Here is a 26,076-nt window from a genome sequence, read left to right as displayed (position 1 = left end):
GTTGCCTCTCTCTCCCTTGTTCCTTGGTTGGTCAATGAAATGTGACCTCTGCCGTTAGCGTGTTCAGATGGGAATTTTTTTTAACAGTTCTGCAGCAAGGGCCTTACGGTACTGCCCCATTTTTGTAGACCTCTCCACCTCAGGAATAAGAGAGTGAAAGTTGCTCCTTGTCTAAAAGTGTCACCAACCAGTAATGAGTGTCACCCAACATTTTGACAATGCGAGGCTCATGGTTAAGGCAGCGTATCATTAAGTCAGCCATGTGTGCCAGACTAGTAACGGGCAAGACTTCCGTGTCCTCACAAAGATGATGACTGACCATGCTCTCCTCCTCCTCCTCCCCCCTGTCCTCATGCCACCCACGCTGAACCGACGGTATGACAGTTGTACAGGTACTACCGTCTACAGCACATGATACAAGCTCCTGTTCTTCCTCCTCCTCCTCCTCTCCCTTATTGTCCCCCAATTTAATTATTTCATGAATTTCCTGAAATAATGTAAAAAAATTGACGTGGGGCTTCGCACTATATCTGTGTCCAGCCAGGTACAGCAGGCAGGAACGGGCAGCCCCCAACCACCAGCTGCCTATTTGTACCTGGCCGGACACAACAATATAGGGAAGGCCTTTTTTTCTTAATTATTTCAGGAATTTCATGAAATAATAAAAAAAAAATACGTGGGGTTTCGCTCTATTTTTGTGTCCAGCCAGGTACAATTAGGCATCTGGGGGCTGGAATCTGCAGCGCTGGGAGGCCCAAGCTTTCTGCCGCCCCCCCCCCCCCCCCGCTGCAAATTGCAGTCCGCAGCCACCCCGGAAAATGGCGGGTTCATAGAAGCTTCTGGCGCTGTACCCAACTCATCTAAGGCCCTCGTGCGGTGGCTCACTGGGTAATAAAGGGGTTAGGGCCAGCTTGGCATTATCAGCTGGCCCTAAGCCCGAAATTCATGGAGTCGCGCCAATATTAGACATGACCGCCATGAATTTCTAGTAAAGTATTTAAAAAAAAACACAACACCCAGAATAAAGTCCTTTAATTGAAATAAACACACAATTCTTTATTGTTCTAAATTAAACCATACTTACCATCACGCCCATTCCAGCTGAAGCCAAAAATCTCCTGCAATAAAAGTAAAATAATAAAGCAACATCATCCTTACCTTTCCATGTTTCCCACGACAGCTTCAGCTCTGCTACATCGAGATGACAGGCTGGACCGCAGCAGAAAGCTGCCACCCAGCCTGTCATCCCGCAGACACTGAGAAGCACAGGCATGCTTGCGCTCCTCAGTGTCTCGTTGTGACAGCATCCAGATGAGCCAAGTTCATGTCCAATGAACTCAGCTCACCTCATGCATGTCACTGACAGCGTGGGAAAATTCTCCTGCACTCAGCGCTTCAGCGTGAGAATTCTCCCACGCTGTCAGTGACGTACATGAGGTGAGCTGAGTTCATTGGACATGAGCTTACCTCATGCACGTCACTGACAGCGTGGGAAAATTCTCCAATTCTCAGCGCTTCAGCGTGAGAATTCTCCCACGCTGTCAGTGACGTGCATGAGGTGAGCTGAGTTTATTGGACATGAGCTCACCTCATGCACGTCACTGACAGCGTGGGAAAATTCTCACGCTGAAGCGCTGAGTGCAGGAGAATTTTCCCACGCTGTCAGTGATGTGCATGAGTTGAGCTGAGTTCATTGGACATGAACTCACCTCATGCATGTCACTGACAGCATGGGAAAATTCTCACGCTGAAGCGCTGAGTGCAGGGGAATTTTCCCACGCTGTCAGTGACGTACATTAGGTGAGCTGAGTTCATTGGACATGAGCTCACCTCATGCACGTCACTGACAGCGTGGGAAAATTCTCACGCTGAAGCGCTGAGTGCAGGAGAATTTTCCCACGCTGTCAGTGACGTGCATGAGGTGAGCTGAGGTCATTGGACATGACCTCGGCTCATCTAGATGCCATGAATGACCTCGGCTCATCTAGATGCCATCACAGCCTGACACTGAAGAGCGCAAGCATGCCTGTGCTTCTCAGCATCTGCAGGATGACAGGCTGGATGGCAGCTTTCTGCTGCGATCCAGCCTGTCATCTCGATGTAGCAGAGCTGGAGCTGTCCTGGGAACCATCGAAAGGTAAGGATGATGTTGCTTTATTATTTTTCTTTTATTGCAGGAGATCGTTGGCTTCAGCTGGAATGGACGTGGTGGTAAGTATGGTTTAATTTAGAACAATAAAGAATTGTGTGTTTATTTCAATTAAAGGACTTGATTCTGGGTGTTGTGTTTTTTTTAAATACTTTACTAGAAATTTATGGCGGTCATGTCTAATATTGGCGTGACCCCATGAATTTCGGGCTTAGGGCCAGCTGATAATGCCAAACTGGCCCTAACCCCTTTATTACCCAATGAGCCACCGCACCAGGGCCCTGGATGAGTTGGGTACAGCGCCAGAAGATGGCGCTTCTATGAACGCGCCATTTTCCGGGGTGGCTGCGAACTGCAATTTGCAGCGAGGGGGGGTCAGAAAGCTTGGGCCTTCCTGCGCTGCGGATTCCAGCCACCAGCTGCTTAGTTGTACCTGGCTGGACACAAAAATAGAGCGAAGCCCCACGTATTTTTTTTTAATTATTTCATGAAATTCATGAAATAATTAAGAAAAAAAGGGCTTCCCTATATTGTTGTGTCCAACCAGGTACAAATAGGCAGCTGGTGGTTGGGGGCTGCCCGTTCCTGCCTGCTGTACCTGGCTGGACACAAATATAGTGCGAAGCCCCACGTCAATTTTTTTGACCAGGTTACGGCCATTGTCACACACGACCATGCCTGGATGTAGGTTCAGCAGTCTCAGCCACAGATCTGCCTGCTCTTTCACAGCTGTGCACAACTCACAAGCAGTGTGAGGTTTCTCACCTAAGCTTAGGAGTTTCAGCACAGCTTGTTGCCGCTTGGCGGAGGCAGTACTGCAGTGCTTCCAGCTTGTAACTGATGTGGTGATATCTGAGATGGAGGCTGAACATGAGGAGTAGGAGGAGGATGATGCGCAGGAGTTGTACACTGTGGGCTCAACTTTGACTGACATAGGGCCCACAATCCTCGGTGTGGGGAGGATGTGTTCCGTCCCAAGGTCCGACTGGGTCCCGGCTTCCACTATGTTTACCCAGTGTACCGTCAGGGAGATGTACCGTCCCTGGCCACAAGCACTTGTCCATGTGTCCGTTGTCAGGTGGACTTGACTAGCCCAGGGGGATGGGGACGACTCGGTACCCGGGCCTTTGCCTGGCCTTTGGGGATGTCGCGGTGGTCGGCTCCTGGGCCCGTACCCTGGAGTCAGCTTTTAAAAGGGGATTATTTGTTAACTCTATGAAAGTTCGTGACGCCACCTGTGGTTTCTGGTGAGAATCACCAGCGCTGCGGCAGTCCACTGAGGCCGGTGATAAGGCAGCTCGATGGTATAGCTCCACACAGGTGGAGCTAGGCCTCAGGGCAGCGTATTGAGAGGGGGACGCAGGACAGAGGGGACCCAGCCAGGTCAGAGCAAGAATAGGAGCACACACGAAAGTCACTTCAGTACCTTTTACTGATGGATATTCAGGCACGTCCCGGAGCACTGTAGGGTGAGGGGTGCATGTCCGGATTCTCCCCAGTGAGCGGGTGTAGGGCCTCCTGTCTAGTGTTGAGCCTCCCCCGTAGTGTTCGAGTTCGGTTCGGTTCGTCGAACACCCGTGTGTTCGCCGAACTGTTCGTCGAACTGTTCGTCGAACACCTTCGAACACCGTTAAAACCAATGGCAGGCAAACAAAAACACATAGAAACACATAGAAAACACCTTCAAAGGTGTCCAAAAGCTGACAAACTGCTCTGAAGACACAACTAACACATGGAAAAGTGACAAGTACATATAGTCATGCAAAAAGAAAAGAGGTGGAGGAGTAAAAGGAGGGGGAGACACAGATATAGGCATGTCATGCCCTTCTAAATTCCAAAAAGTGAGAAGCCGACACGTTCAGTCCGCTCCTGCCCGTGCCACCTCCGTGTCGCCGGGTTTGTGCCAGAGCCGCGGTGAACCCTGACGGCCAGCCCCCCTCTCCCAATACTGGTGCCTGTCCGCTGGTGGGTCGAGCGAGCCCCCCTGTGGTGGAGGCAGCTCTAAGCTTTTTAATTTAAATTGTCTCTCTAATTTGAATGAATACACTTTAAATCCATTTACAAGGATCTATTGGAGGGCAAGTCTCATGCCAGCAGCCGCGTAATTCCAGCTCCAGTAGCGTCCACTAAAGCTGCTGCAGTTAAAAAGCTTTTATAAGGATCGAGCTCGGCTGTCCACCGCAAGGCATCCTACTGCCAGTCCCAGCTCCTATGCCTTGGGGTGCCTCCTGATGCTCTTCACTGAGTATCCCGTGGTCCCGAAGCATTTCCTTTGAAAAAATTAAGTGTCCAAACTACAGGTGGTGTAGCTTGCTTAACAGCCGGGATAATCCACTGACTAGCAGACACTGCTACTAGGCACAAAGTATTTCCTGGGCTAGATGCAGTTAAAAATTTGTAATTAGATACTCTCGTTGGATGCTGAGAAAGCATTCCATAGAGTCTCCTGGCACGCCATATATGATTCTCTTAAAAAGCTTGGGGTAGGGGTCTAGGGGACCCTTTTATAGCCAAAATCACGGCCCTGTTTCGTAATACGTCACCTAGGCTGAAGATAAATGGAACTGTATTACCCTGAGGGCTCGGTTGCAACAGAGGTATTGCACCTCACCCAGAGGTGTGATATCTCACTCTCAGGTAAGGATGGAGTGTGGATCAGGACCTGACACCTGCATGCATTACACCACAATGCCGTGGGGCAGGGCGACCAATATGCCCCTGAGATGGGCACGACAGTCCCTGTCCCTGGCTGGAGTGGGGGGAGGGAACACTGAGGAAGGGGAACCCTGTAGTGCAGGAGCAGGGAGGAAGCAGTTCCTGGGTGCATTGAGAAGGCAGTATAAAAGGTGGGCACCATCTTAGTTCAGTGCAGAGAAGTCTGAGCAGAAGTGGCAGGGAGCAGGGGCTCTGCATGAGCTCTGCTCCGGAGGCGGGCCTAGTAACAGAGGCCCAGGCCTGGAAGAGGGAGAAGGAAGGAAGAGGAGCGGAGAAGGCTCCAGGAACGAGGAATGAAGGGATCCCAGGGGTGCGGACGGGCGAGTCGCCACCGCACGCCCGAATCCACCTGCGTGGAGGGGTCAGGCCAAAGGGGGAGACCGGTCCCCGAAACTAGTGGAGGCAGGAAACGACCCTCAGCTAGAAACCGGAGGCTGTGACATTTTATGTGGCGCAGCCCCTCGCTACACCCGCTAGGAAGGCACCACATAGGGTCAGGGAAACTGGCGCCAAGTTTACCAAGAGGAGGCCCGAGGCAGCCGGACAGAAGGGTTGGTAAGAAAGGCCAGACAAAGGACACACAAAGGGGGTCCTGTGAAGCGCTCCAAAGTTATCTGGGAGTTGTCTGAGCCCCTCACCTGGTGAGCACAGTACGACATGGGCAGCCGTTACCTGCAGACGTGGTCTGGATAATAAGAACTGTGAGTAAAGGCCCTGGACTGCATCACTGACTCCGTGTCGTTACTGCTGCTGCCCTGCACCATCACCCCCATCCTCCGCATACACTGCCCTGAGGCTATACTCCTCCCGTGGGGAGTTATGCTACGCTCTGCTGCACCCACAACACCAGCCTCAGCGGTCTGCCCTGGAGCGGCGGTTCACTCTGACCGCAATCCACGGGTGGCGTAGTCGGACATTTAAACATCAAAACCACATAAATAGTTCCGCCACTGGTTTGACCGCCCTGAGCCACGGAACCAAGTCGCCGCCACGGAGACTACAACCACCAGCATCCACCAAAAAGGGTCCGGCTCCGGGTGTCCCAAGGCCCAGGGGGCGCGTCAGAACATTTTCATCACCTTTCACAATCACCAATGGGACAAGGCAGGGATGTCCTCTGTCCCCTCTCTTATACATCCTAGTGACGGAGCACCTGCTCTCATCAATTCGCCATAACCCCAATATTAGGTGGATTGAGGTGGGAGGCACCGAGTACAAGTGCTCTCTATTTGCTGATGATGTCCTAGTATATATCACTCAATCACATATATCCATCCATGCTGTTATGGCTGAAATAGATCACTTTGTTACATGGTCAAATTTTAAAATCAATGCAGCGAAGTCTGAGGCCCTCGATGTCTCCCTCCCCAAATCCATATAGGATTCCATCCAGTCCAACTTTCCCTTTGCTTGGCCCTCACAGGGTATCAAATACTTAGGAATTCCTATTCATAGAGACCTCTCCCATCTATGTTATCTTAATTTTGGGCCCTTTATTGAACAACTCCATACAGACCACGGTTGGCAAGTTAGAACTGTAAGATTCACTACGTGAACCACTGGTGTTTTGTGGAAAAGCACATGTACAGTGTGTTCCAAATTATTATGCAAAAAGTGTTTAGGAGTGATAAGGGAAGAATTTGTTTGTTTGTCAGTTAAACTCATTGATGGTGATGTGTGTCAGGGCTCTTTATATCACTGTAAGCAATTGCAGACACCTGTGCTAATTAGTTTGGCAGGTGTGTCCAATGAAAGGCAAGACTACTTAAGAAGGCTGTCTCACATTATTAAGCAGCCTACATTTTCTGCCAAAATGGGAAAGAAAAAGGATGTGTCGGCTGCTGAGAAGCAACAAATTGTGGAGTGTTTAGGTCAAGGCATGACTACAATCAACATTGTGCGATGATCAGGATGAAGTGTCTTGGCAATCAAGAAGTATGTAGCTGATTCACAGTACACACGTGTGCATGCTGATAAGGGCAAATTGAGGACTCTTTCCTACAAGCAATTACGTCAGGTTAAAAGAGCAGCGGCAAAAAAGTCTTGTCATAGCAGCAGACAAGTTTTTGAAGCTGCTGGTGCCTCCAACGTCCCCCGAACAACAAGATGCAGGGTCCTTCAGAGGTTTGCAGCTGTGCATACGCCATCCTGTCGACCTCCTCTATCCATTTCACACAAGCAGAAACGGCTCCAGTGGGCCAAACATTACATGAAGACTGATTTCAAAACTGTTTTGTTCACGGATGAGTGCCGTGCAGTGCTCGATGGTCCAGATGGATGGAGTGGAGGATGGTTGGTTGATGGACACCCCACGCAAACACGGCTACAGCGCCAACAAGGAGGAGGTGGAGTAATGTTTTGGGCTGGAATCATGGGGAGAGAGATTGTCGGCCCCTTTAGGATCCCTGAAGGCGCTAAAGATGAACTCCATAATGTATGTGGATTTTCTCAAACAGCACTTCCTGCCATGGTTCAAGAAGAAGAGCCGTGTATTTCACAGCAAGATCATTTTTTTGCATGATAATGCACCATCTCATGCTGCACATAAAACATCTGCATCTCTGGCTGATATGGGCATAAAAGGGGACAAACTTATGGTGTGACCCCCATGCTCCCCTGACCTCTTCCCCATTCAGAACCTCTGGAGCATCATCAAAAGGAGTGTCTATGATGGCGGGAGGCAGTTCACATCTAAGCAACAGCTCTGGGAGGGTATTCTGTCCTCATGCAAAACAATTGAAGCAGAAACCATCCAAAACCTGACAAATTCAATGGACGAGAGAGTTCAGAAGCTCCTTTCGAACAAGGGGTCCTATGTGAAAATGTAACATCACCTAGAATAAAGTTTTGAGTTGAAAACTGTTTGATTTCAGTTTCTAATAACCTGCTAATGCTTATAATTTCAAAAATGACCATTTTTTTGGTCTTTATTAAAATGAAAAGGTTGATCGAAAAGTCGGATCTAAGAGTGTGGCAACCCAGTAGTCATGATTACTTCGAATTCTGACAATATGAGGGTCATGTTGCAGGTATTGCAGCAAGAAGGCACTTATGTGTCTTGCGCATCTCAGAGCCCCAAAATTATTTTCCGGGCTAGATGCAGCTAAAAATTATTATTAATTTTAAATCTGGTGGAGCTTATTATAGATGGCCTAATAGAATCAGTGCTGCACACGGCTACAAAGCCCAAATTATTTTCCAGCCAAGATACAGATAAACATGATTAGTAATTTGAAAGCTTAAAACGGTTGGTAGGGTGATTTTAACCAATCATCAAGCTTTTACTCTCCCCAGGATGACACAGGGGTAGAAAAGTAGTTTCGGATCCATGATTTGTTCATCTTTATGAACGTGAGTCTGTCTACATTATCAGTGGAGAGCCGCGTGCGCTTATCTGTCAGCACACCACCAGCAGCGCTGAACACACGTTCAGACAGAACGCTGGCTGCGGGGCATGACAAGATCTCCAAGGCGTAAGTGGCTAGCTCCGGCCATTTATCCAGATTGGAAGCCCAAAAAGAGCAAGGGTCCAGTGACACAGTCATGGCTTCAATGCTTACTTGGAGATACTCCTGTACCATCGTCTCTAGGCGTTGACTATGTGTCAGACTTCTTGTCTCCTGTGGCCTTGCAAAGGATGGGCTAAAAAAGTGGTGAAATGATTGCGCAAAATTGATGTTACCAGCAGATACTGTGGTTCTGTTATGGTTTGAGTGCTGAACACTTGACGGTCCCACGGTTGGCAAGTTGGAACTGTGAGATTCACTACGTGCACCACTGGTGTTTTGTGGAAAAGCACATGTAAGATTCTGCAACAGTCTCTGCTGACACTCCTGCATGCGTGCATCCCTTTCTATGGCAGGAATAATTTCTGCAAATTTACTTTTGTACCGGGGATCTAACCGTGTGGCAACCCAGTAGTCAGGATTATTTCTAATTCTCTCAATTCGAGGGTCATGTTGCAGGTAGTGCAGCAAGAAGGCACTCATTTGTGTTGCGCATCCAGGAGCACCAAGTCCCTGTTGTGTTGGTGGCGAGGTAACAATCATGCTTCCTTCCTCTGTCCTTTCCCCCCAACCTCTCACAACAGAAATGTGATCAAGGTCTCCCTCATCTGATGAGTCTTCCATCAGTTCGTCCTCCACTTCTTCCTGGGCTCCTGCACCTTCCTCACTAGTTTGGCTGCTACCATGCGCCCTGGTAAAACCATCTCCCCCACCCTCACATGCCTGCCGCCTTGGTGCTGCCGACCGTCTGGACCTTGCAGATGTTAGCCCTTCCGCATACAACTCCTCCTCCTCTACTTCCTCCACCTCCTCTTGTGCCACCACCTGACTCCGAATTCTGTTTACCATGTGCTCCAGCATGTAAATCACCGGAATAGTCATGCTGATAATGGCATTGACGCACCCCCTGGGCCATATTCTTTAGGGGAATACCCGGAGCCGGATCAGATGGGGGTTGTAGTCTCCGAGTGGCTGTGACCCGGTCCGTGCCCAGGGTGTCAAGCTCAGTGTATGTGGCAGTCCTTACTGATGTTACTAAAGTTCTTTATGTCGACTACGCCACCCGTTGGATTGCGGTCACTACGGCCGCCGCTGCAGCAGGGTCCGCTGAGGCTGATGGTGTTGGTGCAGCTTTAGATAGTATAACCCCCAACGGGAGGGGTATGGCCTCAGGGGGTCAGGTGCAGAGGATGGGGGTTGTGGTGGTGCAGCGTAGATGATAATTAAAGACAGAGTCGGGTTGTGCAGTTCCGGGTGTTTACTTACTGCAGATATTCCGGTCACTCCGGCCTTGAGTGACCACCCGAGCCGTGCTGCGTCCACCAGGTCCTGGATTCAGCCAACCCCCAAGCAAGTCCGGAGCGTGTCCCTGAGCCCTCCTTCTTGTCCTTTCTTCTGGCCGTCCCCACCAGGGATCCACCTAGGTCCAGCTCCCTCGGGCCTTCTGTTGGGAGACCCTTGGCCTTGGGTTCCCTGACCCTACACGTGGTTTGCCTTCAGGGTGGATGTGGTGGGTGGCCGTGGCAGATCCTGCCCACGGCCTCCGGTCTCTGGCTGAGGTATGCTTTAGCCCCCACCAGTTTGGGATCCGGTACCCTGTTGCCAACTCTTCACCCTAGGGTTGTACTTGGGTTCTCAGAGTTCCTTCTGTCTCCCCCTCTCTGGGTCTTTCTTGTTCTCCTCTCTCACTCTCTCTGGGCCTTGGGCTGCTCTGCTCCTCTGCTTTCCTCCACTGCTCTGCAAAAGGCTGACTTCTCACAGACTGACTGACCCTGATCTTAGATGGTGCCCACCTTTTATACTCCCTCTATGTGTGAGCTCAGGTGACCAGCACCCAATGAGCTCCTAACTTTACCCAGGCTGCTCCCCCTCTCTGCCCCTACACTACTGGGATGTACCACCCCCCTCCCACTCCAGCCAGGAACAGACTCGGTCGTACCTGCATATTTCTAAGTGGGAGTACCGTTGGTCTGTTCCTCGGAAATGGGATGTGTGTAGTTCATGCAGCTTTCTGAGCTCAGTTCCACACTCCATCCTTACCCGGGAGTGGAATACCACACCTCTGGCTTGAGGTGCAATACCCCTGTAGCAGCCGAATCCTCAGGGTGCTACATTCCCCCCTGGTAAATCACAGCACGCCCTCGGGCTGTAAGATATAAAAACACCAAAACATACAATTTTTGCATAAACAACATAATAAAAACATATAAAACAACATATATTAGCAGCATCATAAAACTTTTTTTTTTTTTTCATAAATAACATTCTCGTAGACTTCTCTTGCTTCTAGCTCCTCCTCCGGACACTGTGCAACGTGTGCCCGGGAAAAGTGCAACAGTTTCTCTAGAAAAATGGTTTTCCTATAAAACCGGTAGGGGGCGCTTTAGGAAGCGCAACTATATACAAGGGGATATGGCCGCTCTCAGTCCTCGGCCAGGTATTTAGGAAAGGGATGACCGCTCTCAGTCCTCGGTCAGAGGGATTAAGGGAAATACGGGTTCAATTCGCTGGTCCCAACGGGGACTATAATAGCAGCAACAGTTCACTGTGCCCCGACGGGCAACTATATACAGCTTCTACTCTGCTGTACTCAACGACGACGTCCTCCTGCTCTTTCTTTGTGATTAACTTTAGCTTCAGACCCGTCCGGGTCCTCTTGCTCCTCTTCACACCGCAGCTCCTCCTCCGTCAGGCGATGCACATGGAGGGCGTAGGGTCCTTTGGCACACTTGTGCCGAGTGAAGGTGACCTCGTCCCCTACATACAGGTCGCGTCCTCTGTGTCCCTCCGGTAGGTGGGACTCAACGTCTCTTCTTGTCACGAAGACGTCGCCTGGGGTGCGGTGATCTCTGATGAAGCCCCACCCGTGCTGCATATTAAACTTGATCACAGTCCCGGTGGAAGGGGGACCATGAGCTGCACGGGGACTCCTCCTGGCCCGGCTCTTCTGCTCCGCGCTCCTTATCTGGGCTTGTTGTTCCCGGACCCGCCTCTCTCTCCGCTCCCTCTCAAAGACCTCGAGCTGTTGCCGGCAGCACTCTGCACGCCCCGCTGCAGCTGCCCGGGTCTCCTGAGTGAACCCCATGAGATCTTCTCCGGTGGGGTCCCACTCAAACTGTGCCTCCTCTAGCGGGGGCGAGGTCCTCTTTACGGGCTTTGGAACCGGAATCAGGGGCTCGTCTAGGGGTCTCTCTTTCCGGAGTCGGGGATGGTGAAACTCCGGTGGCCATATGAAGGGCTGCCCATCCGGGCACGTATGTTGGGCGAACAGATCTTCTCCCAGATGCGGCACTCTTGGTTTTATGGGCGCGGTGGTGGTGGCGCCCGGGTTGCCCAGGCCTTGCGGCCAGGCCTGGGGCACCTGGAAAGTGAAGGGCACCGTAAGGACGGCGGCGCCCTGGGCTACTTGGCCCTGCGACCAGGCCGGTGGCTCCGCGGAGGTAGGGGGCGCTGTTGGTATTGCGGCGCCCGGGGGTACTAGGCCTTGCGACCAGGCTGGTGGTACTTCCTGCTTGGTCACGCTCGGGGTCGAGGCGTGTGACGTCACAGGGGTCGCGGCTGCGGCTTCCGGTTGAGGCCTAGTCTGCGGCGGTGACGTTGCAGCGACGGGCACGGCAGGGGATACTTCGGGCTCTGCGACGGGGAGCTGGGGCAGGTACGCGGTTTCCCGGTTTGGGGTAGAGACGTCCCCTTTACCTGCCTCCTTTCGTTCGGCTCCCTTCTCGGCGCCGTCTCCGGCCTTCAGTCCTCCTGCGCCATCCTCAGAGGCGGTCTGTCTCCTCGTCTCGGGTGGCGTGCTCCGCTGACGGGTTCTTGTCTGCTGGGCCATCTCACGGCTCCACTCCGCCAACGTCTCTCGCTGCACCCGGGCCATCCTCCGTGCGAGGCCCTCCAGCGCAGTCTGTGCACACTCCCAATCTCGGGGGAGCTGTGCCAGGACCTCCACTAAGCCTAGTGGGGTCGTTGCTTCTAGCAGGCTCCTGACCAACGGGTCGGTGCTGCTCTGCTCTCCTCCCGTTGTCTCCAGCAGGCCTTCTGGAGTGGCGACCGGCAACAGGCTCCTGACCACTGGGTCGGTGCTGCCTGGAGTGGCGGCCCGCATCAGGCTCCTGACCACTGGGTCGGTGCTGCCTGGCTCTCCCTCCATCTCCGGGTAGGCTCTTTCTGGACTCTGCTCCAGGCTTCTTGTCTCCGGGTGCGCTCTCTCCAGACTGCTCCAAGCGACACCCATCTTTGCTCTCTCGTTCTCAGTCCTCCCACTTCGAGGGCGGTCTCGGGGCCACTTGGTGATTGTCAGCTCCAGGGGCAGTTCTTTCACGCTGACAGACACCTCTAGCATCACAGTCTCTGTTGGTGGGGGCGGTTTCCACTTTTGGCGCCATTTTCGGTCCTGGCCCACGATGGGAGGTGGCCTCCTGCCACCCTCTGGCACGCCCATAATGGCGTCCGCTCCCCCAAGGCGGGAAAACTTTGGAAATGGCGGGAATCGTCTCCCAGTGGCGGGAAACTCTGCAGATGGCGGGAAAAAGCTGTTAATGGCGGACAACCGGCGGGAATCGATCTGTGATGGAGTCCAATGGCGGGGACCCTCCGGAACCGGCAGGAGACTTCTTTTTGAGGTAAACTCGTTCTTTTCTTCAGGCACGCAGTACCCGGGTGTTGCGGGCACGTTATCCTGCCGACTACGCCAAAGTTGACGCACCCCCTGGGCCATATTCTTTAGGGGAATACCCGGAGCCGGATCAGATGGGGGTTGTAATCTCCGAGTGGCTGTGACCCGGTCCGTGCCCAGGGTGTCAAGCTCAGTGTATGTGGCAGTCCTTACTGATGTTACTAAAGTTCTTTATGTCGACTACGCCACCCGTTGGATTGCGGTCACTACGGCCGCCGCTGCAGCAGGGTCCGCTGAGGCTGATGGTGTTGGTGCAGCTTTAGATAGTATAACCCCCAACGGGAGGGGTATGGCCTCAGGGGGTCAGGTGCAGAGGATGGGGGTTGTGGTGGTGCAGCGTAGATGATAATTAAAGACAGAGTCGGGTTGTGCAGTTCCGGGTGTTTACTTACTGCAGATATTCCGGTCACTCCGGCCTTGAGTGACCACCCGAGCCGTGCTGCGTCCACCAGGTCCTGGATTCAGCCAACCCCCAAGCAAGTCCGGAGCGTGTCCCTGAGCCCTCCTTCTTGTCCTTTCTTCTGGCCGTCCCCACCAGGGATCCACCTAGGTCCAGCTCCCTCGGGCCTTCTGTTGGGAGACCCTTGGCCTTGGGTTCCCTGACCCTACACGTGGTTTGCCTTCAGGGTGGATGTGGTGGGTGGCCGTGGCAGATCCTGCCCACGGCCTCCGGTCTCTGGCTGAGGTATGCTTTAGCCCCCACCAGTTTGGGATCCGGTACCCTGTTGCCAACTCTTCACCCTAGGGTTGTACTTGGGTTCTCAGAGTTCCTTCTGTCTCCCCCTCTCTGGGTCTTTCTTGTTCTCCTCTCTCACTCTCTCTGGGCCTTGGGCTGCTCTGCTCCTCTGCTTTCCTCCACTGCTCTGCAAAAGGCTGACTTCTCACAGACTGACTGACCCTGATCTTAGATGGTGCCCACCTTTTATACTCCCTCTATGTGTGAGCTCAGGTGACCAGCACCCAATGAGCTCCTAACTTTACCCAGGCTGCTCCCCCTCTCTGCCCCTACACTACTGGGATGTACCACCCCCCTCCCACTCCAGCCAGGAACAGACTCGGTCGTACCTGCACATTTCTAAGTGGGAGTACCGTTGGTTTGTTCCTCGGAAATGGGATGTGTGTAGTGCATGCAGCTTTCTGAGCTCAGTTCCACACTCCATCCTTACCCGGGAGTGGAATACCACACCTCTGGCTTGAGGTGCAATACCCCTGTAGCAGCCGAATCCTCAGGGTGCTACAGCATCGTCAGCACTAAACATCTTCGTCGCCATTTCAAAACTGTGCAGAAGGGTGCATAGGTCCCTGATGTGAGACCACTCCTCCAGCGTGATTTGCCCCACGTCTGGATCTCGTTGGCCCAGGCTATACGTCAGAACGTATTGCACCAGGGCTTGTCGGTGCTGCCACAGTCGCTGCAACATGTGCAGAGTTGAATTCCACCGGGTAGGCACATCGCATTTTAGCCGGTGAAGTGGCAGGCCCAACGACTTCTGTAGAGATGTAAGTCGCTGAGCTGCGGGATGCGAACGGCGGAAGAGAGCACACAGCGACCGTGCCCTCTGCAGAAGGCCATCTAGTCTGGGATAGTGGGCTAAAAATTGCTGAACAACCAGGTTCAACACGTGAGCCATACAAGGCACGTGTGTGACATTGCCCCGGCGAAGGGCCGCACCCAGGTTTGCAGCATTGTCGCACACGGCCTTCCCTGGTTTCAGGTCCAGTGGAGACAACCATTCATGAAATTGGTTCTCCAGAGCTGACCACAACTCCTCAGCTGTGTGACTCACATTTCCCAGACATTTCAAAGTAAAAACCGCCTGATGACGTTGAGCCCTACTGCCAGCATAGTAAGGAGGTGTGCAGGATCCCTTCTGCGCAGTTAGAAAGCTTGTGGCATGACCAGACAGGCTTTGGGTGCAGGTGGAAGACCGAGAGGAGGTTGAGGAGGCAGAAGCAGTGGAGGAACTTTGACATAAAGAGGATTGACGCACAACTCGTGGGGACGCAAGACTTGGACAGCAGCCCCTTGTCCTGCTGTCACCATAGTTACCCAGTGCCCAGTCAGCGACATGTAACGCTCCTGTCCATGCCTACTCGTCCAAGTGTCTGTGGTGAAATGCACCCTGTCACACACAGAGTTTCTCAAAGAAGCGGTGATGTTGTGTGCGACATGCTGGTGGAGCGCAGGCACACCTTTCTTTGAGAAGTAGTGCCGACTGGGCATCTGGTACTGGGGCACTGCGACGGACATAAGGTCTCGAAAATCCTCTGTGTCCACCAGGCGGAAAGGCAGCATTTCTGTAGCCAAGAGCTTGCAGATGGTGAAATTCAACCTCTTAGCTTTCTCATGGCTAAGAGGAAATGGTCTTTTACTTGTCCACATCTGAGGGACCGAGGGCTGGCTATTGTGCTTAGACAGGGTTGATAAGGGTGTCCCCGGCAAACTGCCGGTCTGTGAGGAAGATGCAGGCGGACATGTTAGGTTGCCTTGATCCAAAGGTGGTGCTATCGATGTCGGACAGCGCTCAACACCAGCTGGTGTTACCACCTCCAAAGAAAATGATGACCTGCCAATCACGCTGGCTGTTGCGGGTAAAGAGGTGGCAGGTCTGCGCCCCAAAACAGGTGTGACTGCTGTCCCCCCAGTCACAGAGGATGAAGAGGCCGCGGATGCACAAGATATGGCAGACGGTGGTTGGCTTGACCGGCTAGGCCGCATTGTAGCACAGTGAGCTTCCCACTGCAACTTATGCTTCATGTCCATGTGCCGGTTCATGCATGAAGTACTCAAACTATGTATTTTTTGGCCTCTACTTAGCTTTTGCTGACAAATGTTACAGATAACACGAGTTGGGTCATCTTTATCGATCTGAAAAAATGCCCAGGCTATGCAAGGCTTAGCACCCATGCGACCTGAAGAGCCACCACGACTTGTGGTGAGAGGCAGAGTTGTGTTTGAGGATGCAGTTGTTGATGTGCTTCCAGTACTACGTCTCTGTCCAGGAAGGCGCAACCTGACCTCGTCGTCACTAGCATCTTCCTCCACCTCCTCTGCTGACCTCATCTCTTGGCTGACTGTGGGTTGACAGTAAGTGGGATCTCCAACCTCATCATCATCACCCTGTGCGTTATCACACCCGTCGTCCTCAGAGCCAACCTGTTCCTGCCCTGACAAAAAACTAAAGTTGTCGCTCCAATCAGGTATTTGAGTCTCATCATCGTCTTCCTCATTGTCTCCACCAACAGGAGTTACAGTTTGGGAATGAGGGTCTACATTATGGTCCGAACCTTCTGCGTCCGGTCCTGGATCTGACTCATAAAGATTCTGGGCATCAGTGCAGATCATTTCCTCGTCTGGATTCACAGAAGAACTGGAGTCGACCTCTGATTCCCAGGCTATAGTATGAGTAAACAGCTCTGCAGACTCAACCATCTGTTCTACCTCATACTCAGACGGGCAGCTGGAGATTTGGGAGCTGTGAGGAAGCAAGTGCGATTGGGGTGACACCTTTGAGGACTGGAGTATTTGTGATGTTGAAGTTGATGTGGAGGAGAGCCCACTTAAAGGAGCACTTGATATCCGTTGAAGCACCTGCTGTTTTTGTGCCTCATCTGGAATTTGTAGCGATTGGCATGGCCGTAAGAAAGGGATCTTATCACATTGTCCGCTAAAAGAAGTAGACATTTTAGTTTGGCTGGAAGATGGTCTTTCTTCTGCAGATGTTACTGTTGCTTTAACACCTACCCCAAGGACACAACCTTTTTTCCCCTTCCCAAGACGCCTATTCCCCTTTCCACCAGCAGCAGGCCTTTTTCCACTCATTTTGGTGGTTAACTAATTCACAACTCTGGAGTTGTTTGCACAAAAAAACAATGGATGGGAAACGAGCAGAGCTGAGTGGCCAAACTGTGGTATTAGGCAAAACTATTGGCTGGGTTAGATGCAGAAAAAAATTATATTCAATTTGCAACCTGATGGAGGTCAGTATAGATGGACTAATAGAACAAGTCCCACACACAGCTAGAAGCCCAAATATTTTTTCAGAGGTAGATGAAGAAAAAAAAATATTCAGTTTGCAACCTGATGGAGGTCAGTATAGATGGACTAATAGAGAAAGTCCCACACACAGCTAGAAGCCCAATATTTTTTCAGAGGTAGATGCAGAAAAAAATATATTCAGTTTGCAACCTGATGGAGGTCAGTATAGATGGACTAATACAACAAGTCCCACACACAGCTAGAAGCCCAATATTTTTTCAGAGCTAGATGCAGAAAAAAATTATATTCAATTTGCAACCTGATGGACGTCAGTATAGATGGACTAATAGAACAAGTCCCACACACAGCTAGAAGCCCAAATATTTTTTCAGAGCTAGATGCAGAAAAAAAAATTCAGTTTGCAACCTGATGGAGGTCTGTATAGATGGATTAATAGAACAAGTCCCACACACAGCTAGAAGCCCAATATTTTTTCAGAGGTAGATGCAGAAAAAAATATATTCAGTTTGCAACCTGATGGAGGTCAGTATAGATGGACTAATACAACAAGTCCCACACACAGCTAGAAGCCCAATATTTTTTCAGAGCTAGATGCAGAAAAAAATTATATTCAATTTGCAACCTGATGGACGTCAGTATAGATGGAGTAATAGAGCAAGTCCCACACACAGCTAGAAGCCCAATATTTTTTCAGAGGTAGATGCAGAAAAAAATATATTCAGTTTGCAACCTGATGGAGGTCAGTATTGATGGACTAATACAACAAGTCCCACACACAGCTAGAAGCCCAATATTTTTTCAGAGCTAGATGCAGAAAAAAATTATATTCAGTTTGCAACCTGATGGAGGTCAGTATAGATGGAGTAATAGAACAAGTCCCACACACAGCTAGAAGCCCAAATATTTTTTCAGAGCTAGATGCAGATAAAAATTATTTTTAATTTGCAACCTGATGGAGGTCAGTATAGATGGACTAATAGAGAAAGTCCCACACACTGCTAGAAGGCCAAATATTTTTTCAGAGCTAGATGCAGAAAAAAATTATATTCAGTTTGCAACCTGATGGAGGTCAGTATAGATGGACTAATAGAGAAAGTCCCACACACTGCTAGAAGGCCAAATATTTTTTCAGAGCTAGATGCAGAAAAAAATTATATTCAGTTTGCAACCTGATGGAGGTCAGTATAGATGGACTAATAGAGAAAGTCCCACACACTGCTAGAAGGCCAAATATTTTTTCAGAGCTAGATGCAGAAAAAAATTATATTCAGTTTGCAACCTGATGGAGGTCTGTATAGATGGATTAATAGAACAAGTCCCACACACAGCTAGAAGCCCAATATTTTTTCAGAGCTAGATGCAGAAAAAAATTATATTCAATTAGCAACCTGATGGAGGTCAGTATAGATGGAGTAATAGAACAAGTCCCACACACAGCTTGAAGCCCAAATATTTTTTCAGAGGTAGATGCAGAAAAAAATTATATTCAGTTTGCAACCTGATGGAGGTCAGTATAGATGGACTAATAGAGAAAGTCCCACACACTGCTGGAAGGCCAAATATTTTTTCAGAGCTAGATGCAGAAAAAAATTATATTCAATTTGCAACCTGATGGAGGTCAGTATAGATGGACTAATAGAATGATGCTATGCCCAAAAGATTTTACTTCACTAGGTGCAGTAAAAAAATTGGTATTCTATACACAGGTGGTATATCTTGCAACACAGATAGGCTACTCCACTGACTAACACACTCTGCAATAGGCCAAAAAGGATTAGCTTTGCTAGATTCAGCCAAATGCTGTGAAAAAAACTTGCACAGCACTGGCACAGACCTGCCTGGCAAAAACTGATAGGAACTGATGTAACCTAGTCCTGAAAAGGACTCCAATTACAATTAGTCTTTACTCCCACAACCTATCTATTTAAGAGCACAGACCTGCCTGATAAAAGTCGTAGGAAATGCTGTAACCTAGTCCTTAAAAGGACTGCAATCACAACTATTCCCTACTCCCAAGCTATCTGTAGATTTGTGCGAAAATTGGCTTGAAATTAACAAGGTATAGCGCACACAGCAACAGTGGTGCCGTCTAACACGCAGCTGCAGCAGTGAGAAAATGGTGGCGACGGGGAAAATGGCTTGGTCTTATAGGGCAAGGACATGTGACATACACTGCCAATGACACATGCCCTTGCTTGTGTGAAAAAAAGCACTTCGCTCCGTGTGTGCGCTGCTGATAGGCTGACAGATTGCACCTCCCCACTGTAAATGCGGGAAAGAGAAGAAAAAATGGAGATCTTCATTATTCCTGCAGAGATCCATCCCCTGCCCCTTCCCCCACCCCGCTGTACACTCAAACTGCGTATTAACATTAATTTTCATCATTACTGAGAAAAAATCCAGTTATGATTTTGGTGCACGAACAGTTATCGAACATAACCTCGAACAGCCAAATTTTTATCAAATCGTTCGTGTTCGCCGAACGGCTCGAACACCGCCCAAAACAGCTCGAATTTGAGATTGGCGAACAGTTCGAGTATAACAACGCTCATCTCTACTCCTGTCTCTTGCCTCTCTGTAGAAAGTTTCTGACCTGCCTGGAGCTAGGCCTAACTTGGTTTCTGTTCTGCACCTGCTGACTTGGTGATAGGGCCTTCTGTTGGAGATCACTCTCCCTATTCTCTGGGGTCTCCTTGATTCCTGACCCTGATACGTATCAGCTTTTGGTGATCCTGGGACATGTAGTTCGCCAGGGGTTCTGGTTGTTTTCTACTGGTCATGAAGATCCACGTAGACTCTCGGACCCAGTGTCCGGTATATGCTTTGGGGTGAGCTGGTTAAGCTCTTCTGCCCCCTATGTTACTCACTTTCCACTCGCCTTCGGCCCCGCTCGGGCCCTCACTAGGCTACACACACTGCAGCCGAGACGCTGCTCTTCTTCGCCGCTCTCAGAGTGTCGGCACACTCCTAGCTCTCTATCCTGAGCTCTGTGAGTTCTAGTCTGGAATCACTCTACAGACTGTACTGAACTCTTTCTGCAGGAACTGCTAGGCTCTGGCTCGACTGCACTGACTCCTTCTGTGTCTGAGCAGGAACTCCCTAGCTGCTCTGTACTCTAGCAGGCTAGGAACTGAACTGCCTAGCGCCACCTTCCCTATTTATATCCCTAACGGGCTCCCTCTGGTGGTCTGAGGTGGAAGGTGGAGGTGTGCGTATGCTGTGGGGGCCTCTTGTGGAGAAATCTGGCAATTCACCCCTCTAGAATCTGTGGTACCAAGCGCAGCTGGGCGCCACATTTCCCCCTAGCAAAGCTCAGCACTCCCGGGCTGAAGTACATTTTATAAAACAATAAACATTAACAATCTTCCCTTTATGGGAGACACATTTCTTAAACATTGCATAACAAAAACATTATAAACATATAAAACATTTTCAGCAGTTCAATAATGGTGCTCCTTCCGGGGAAGCACCTGTCCATGATAGGCTGGCTCAGCCGGATCATCAGCTGTAGATGACGGGGGTTTGCTCTCCTCCCCCACCTTGTGGACATTCACCGCCATGGGTATGACAGGGGTTACCGGTCCTGCTGATGGGGTGGCCGCTTCGGCCTGCTCGGGGCCGAGCTCGGGTTGAACATCAGGGCGGTAAACTGGTGCTCCGGCTCTGTGCTGTTCCTCGGACATTCTGTCGCCCCCCTAGCGAACTGTGGCCTACCTTCCTTTCTTCCGGTAGGTCGCAGCTCCGCAGGTGACGGTCATCTTCAGGACCTTGCGTCGCTTGCGTCCTACGTCAGAGCGTTCAGCGACGCTCCATCCAGAACCTGGCGCTTCCTGGTTTGATGTTGAGGTGTGGGGCGTATCCGGGGCTTCGCGCGCTATTGCAGGTACGCCCCTCAGTTTCCCGTGGTTACGCCCTTCTTCTCGCTCGAAGACCCAACAATGGCGGCAATCTTCACCACAGTCAAAACACACAGTTCTTTTGATTAAAGGCACGCAGTACCCGGTGGCAACGGGCATAACACTCCGTCGTTGCAGCGGGCACGCGATCCTGTTTGTGACGCCAGGAAAGATGACTAACCCAGGGGGATGGGGACGACTTGGTACCCGGGCCTTTGCGGATGTCGCGAAGGTCGGCTCCCGGGCCCGTACCCTGGGATCAGCTTTTAAAAGGGGATTATTTGTTAACTCTATGAAAGTTCGTGATGCCACCTGTGGTTTCTGGTGAGAATCACCAGCGCTGCGGCAGTCCACTGAGGCGGGTGATAAGGCAGCTCGATGGTATAGCTCCCCACAGGTGGAGCTAGGCCTCAGGGCAGCGTACGGAGAGGGGGATGCAGGACAGAGGGGACCCAGTCGGGTCAGAGCAAGAATAGGAGCACACACGAAAGTCACTTCAGTACCTTTTACTGATGGAAATTCAGGCACATCCCGGAGCACTGTAGGGTGAGGGGTGCATGTCCGGATTCTCCCCAGTGTGCGGGTGTAGGGCCTCCTGTCTCTTGTCTCTCTGTAGTAAGTTTCTGACCTGCCTGGAGCTAGGCCTAACTTGGTTTCTGTTCTGCACCTGCTGACTTGGTGATAGGGCCTTCTGTTGGAGATCACTCTCCCTATTCTCTGGGGTCTCCGTGATTCCTGACCCTGATACGTATCAGCTTTTGGTGATCCTGGGACATGTAGTTCGCCAGGTGTTCCGGTTGTTTTCTACTGGTCATGAAGATCCACGTAGACTCTCGGACCCGGTGTACGGTATATGATTTGGGGTGAGCTGGTTAAGCTCCTCTGCCCCCTATGTTACTCACTTTCCACTCGCCTTCGGCCCCGCTCGGGCCCTTACTAGGCTACACACACTGCAGCCGGGACGCTGCTCTTCTTCGCCGCTCTCAGAGTGTCGGCACACTCCTAGCACTCTATCCTGAGCTCTGTGAGTTCTAGTCTGGACTCACTCTACAGACTGTGCGGAAATCTTTCTGCAGGAACTGCTAGGCTTTGGCTCGACTGCACTGACTCCTTCTGTGTCTGATCAAGAACTCCCTAGCTGCTCTGTACTCTAGCAGGCTAGGAACTGAACTGCCTAGCTCCACCTTCCCTATTTATATCCCTAACGGGCTCCCTCTGGTGGTCTGAGGTGGAAGGTGGAGGTGTGCGTATGCTGTGGGGACCTCTTGTGGAGAAATCCGGCAATACACCCCTCTAGGATCTGTGGTACCAAGCGCAGCTGGGCGCCACAGACTCTCCCAGTAACTGCGTTGTTGAGCGCACGGCAGATGTTTTGGGACACATGCTTGTGTAGTGCGGGGATGGCACACCGGGCAAAATAGTGTCAGCTGGGGACCGAGTACAGAAGGACGGCCACCGCCATAAGGTTGCTGAAGTATTCCGTCTCCACCAGCCTAGAAAGCAGCATTTCCAATGCAAGCAGTCGTGAAATGTGCTAATTTAGGACTGTGGCCTGTGGGGCGTTAGCTGCGAATTTCTGCTTTCGTTCAAAGGTCTGGGATATGGACAATTGAATGCTGCGGTGGGACGTGGACATGGACGTTGATGCTGTTTCTTGAGAAACTGCCATAACAAGTGAAGACTGAGAGGAGGGGGCATCTTTGGATGCAGTATGGACAGGGCATTGCCTTGCACACACAACAGGGGGTTCTATTGCACGCACAACAGTGGAAGAAGCAGTAGTGACACCCGCTGACACTGGTTGTGGACCCTGGGGTTCGCCCCACAAAGTCAGGTGCTTTGCTGCCATGTGCCTGATCATACTGGTGGTGATCAGGCTGGTAGTTTTGTCACCCCTGCTGATGCTGGCATGGCAGGTGGTACAAATGGCCTTTTTGGGGTTATCAGACACTGGAAGACCTACCGGTTGTACTGGCAACGTCCCTCGTGTTGGTGTTACGGGGAACGGTTGCCCGCCTTCTGTCTGCGGCCACCACATTGCTTCCTCCTGCCTGTTGGGTTACTCTGCCTCCCTCACCCTGTGTGCTGCTGGCCTCACTCTGCATGTCCTCCTGCCATGTTGGGTCAGTTACTAAATCATCCACCACCTCCTCCTCTTCCACTTGCGCACCACGATCCTCCTCCTCACTTCCTGGCAATTGTGTCTCGTCATCGTCCACCTCTTGTGACAAATTGCCAGCATCGACTTCCTGTGGCCGTGGCTGTTCAAATATTTGGGCATCGCTACATGGGATCTCCTCTTTCACCACTTCAAGCGGAGCAGGCGAGGGGCACAAATCTGGAAATGGACCAGTGAATAGCTCTTCAGAGTGTCCAAGTGTGGGATCAGTTGCTGTCTGACGACACTCAGCATGGTGGGAGGAAGGAGCATCAGGGTGAGGAGGAGTATGCGGTCGAGACTCATGGCTACTAAGAGTCGACCGTGTGGAAGACAGGCTGGAGGTGGTGGTGCCCAGGTAACTGGAAGTATTATCTGCTATCCAATTAATAACCTGTTCATACTGATCAGTTCGCAATACTGGTGTTGTTCTGTGCTTCCCTAGTAATTCGGTCAAGAAGTGGGAGCGAGAAGATGTGGCTGTTGGTTGTGGCACATTTTCACCTTGGCCACGGCCCCGTCCTCTGCACGCACCATCACCAGAACATCCAGTTCCACGTCCCTTGCCACGCACCTTGCCCATTGTAAAGTAAGTAAAATAGCTTACACTTGCACTATCAATGGAAAAAGGGTAATAAAAAGTAGATTAGAACCGTGGAAGAGGAAAACCACAGTTCTATTTCTCTGGCCTACACCTGACTCTTTTAAACAATCTGAACAATCAGGGAGAAAATGTTACTGTTTTTCTTCACGGAAAAAATTCCAAAAGCAGGATAATAGAGATTTCTTACCGTGGAACAGCAAAACCACAGTTATAATTTACTGGTGTATACCAGACTTTTTAAAATATATATATATTTGCGGCTGAACAGTGAGCGACACATTCAAACTGTTTTTTTTAGATGCAAATGGCCCAAAAGTGGATAATACAGAGGTTTGAACCGTGGAACTGCAAAACCACACTTGTATTTCTCGGGCCTACACCAGACTATTTTCGACAGATATATTTGTGTCTGAACAATCAGGAGACACTATTATTTATTTTTTAATGCCAAAAATTGCAAAAAGCAGGATAATACAGAGCTTTGACCCGTGGAACTGCAAAACCACACTTGTATTTTTCAGGCCTACACCAGACTATTTTCAACAGATATATTTGTGTCTGAACAAACTGAACAATCAGGAGACACTATTTATTTTTTACGGCAAAAAATGCGAAAAGCAGGATAATAGAGATTTTTTACCGTGGAACAGCAAAACCACAGTTATAATTTACTGGTGTATACCAGACTTTTTTAAATATATATATATTTGCGGCTGAACAGTGAGCGACACACTCAAACAGTTTTTTTTAGATATAAATGGCCCAAAAGTGGATAATACAGAGGTTTGAACCGTGGAACTGCAAAACCACACTTGTATTTCTTGGGCCTACACCAGACTATTTTCAACAGATCACCATCAAAGAAACCTAGGCCATATGCGTCTTGGTTTAAATGGAAGAAAAATAGAAAGACACATAAAATTAATTATTATTTATTTCAACAGTTTAAAATAGAAACAGGATTAAAAAACAAGATTAAAAAACAAGTGCCCTCAGAATACATAACAAACATATTCCCTTGGCTAAACAAATACAGTGGTGGGGGGCCCTATATCAAAAAGGGTCAAAAGGTATATTACGACTGTAAGAATATTGTGCGCAATTCCTAAAAAAAGGGGCTAATAATAATATAATAATTTGATAATTTAATATCGGTAAATAGTACAACCTGCAGATAAGTAAAGTGCAAATGTGCCTGAAACAGTATCAAAATATGTAAATTAATATATATATATATATACATACACCCTAAGTCAAATTATAAATAAATATATAAAGTGAAAAAGTGCATAAAGAGATTAGTGCATACAAAAATACACTTGCAGGTGTACCAGAAGAACAAAGGTAGTGCAATAATTGTAATTACATCTTATGCATCCAATTTAGCAAGTGCTAACAACAAGACCTGTCAGGTGGATGCATAGAAATAAAAGCACAGAAGTAATGTGTACACCTCAAAAGAAATTACTTACATAATGACCACCAAGGGAATAGCAAAGGGAGATATGCCGTCCTAAACCCCGGCGACGCCGTTTCGCCTGTAGCTTTTTCAAAGAGGCGTGTACTGATGTGAGTCCAGGTGCAACTATATATCCGTGGACAACAGCTGTGTTTAATTAACATAGTGAGCCCATTGGATTGGAGTACTAACAGCGCATGTGTAGGTTACTAGGTAACTCATTCATAAACTGGAGCTTCCGTTGTCTAGCGCGTGACACGCAAGCGTGGAACGCATGCTGTGTCTATTGCGCAAGACCGGAAGTTCAATGAGCCCTTTCGCACACAAGCGCACTCTCCAATTACAAGATCCCCATATAGTAGTGGCGGTGTTCAAAGCAGGCGTGGTGTACTGAAGAAAGATACGTTGTCACAAGTGAATACAATCAAAAGATAATATATAAAAAAAAGTGGAAGGATGGATATGATAAAGAAAAAACAGTAAACAACAATAAAATATATATGAAACAAAATCAATCAAAGTAAAAAATATATATATTTTCAACAGATATATTTGTGTCTGAAAAATCAGGGAGACACTATTATTTTTTTTTTTACGGCAAAAAATGGCAAGAGCAGGATAATAGAGATTTTTTACCATGGAACAGCAAAATCACACTTCTGTCTCTCTGGCCTACACCAGACTATTTTCAACAGATATATTTGTGTCTGAAAAATCAGGGAGACACTATTATTTTTTTTTTTATGGCAAAAATGCTAAAAACAGGATAATAGAGATTTTTTACCGTGGAACAGCAAAACCACAGTTATAATTTAGTGGTGTATACCAGACTTTTTTAAATATATATATTTGCGGCTGAACAGTGAGCGACACACTCAGACTGTTTTTTTTTAGATACAAATGGGCCATGGAACTGC

Source organism: Phyllobates terribilis, unplaced genomic scaffold, assembly GCF_046119375.1.
Source record: "Phyllobates terribilis strain yellow unplaced genomic scaffold, ASM4611937v1 Scaffold_4__5_contigs__length_816908805, whole genome shotgun sequence".
NCBI lineage: Eukaryota > Metazoa > Chordata > Amphibia > Anura > Dendrobatidae > Phyllobates > Phyllobates terribilis.
Note: the sequence above shows the minus strand (reverse complement) of the source record.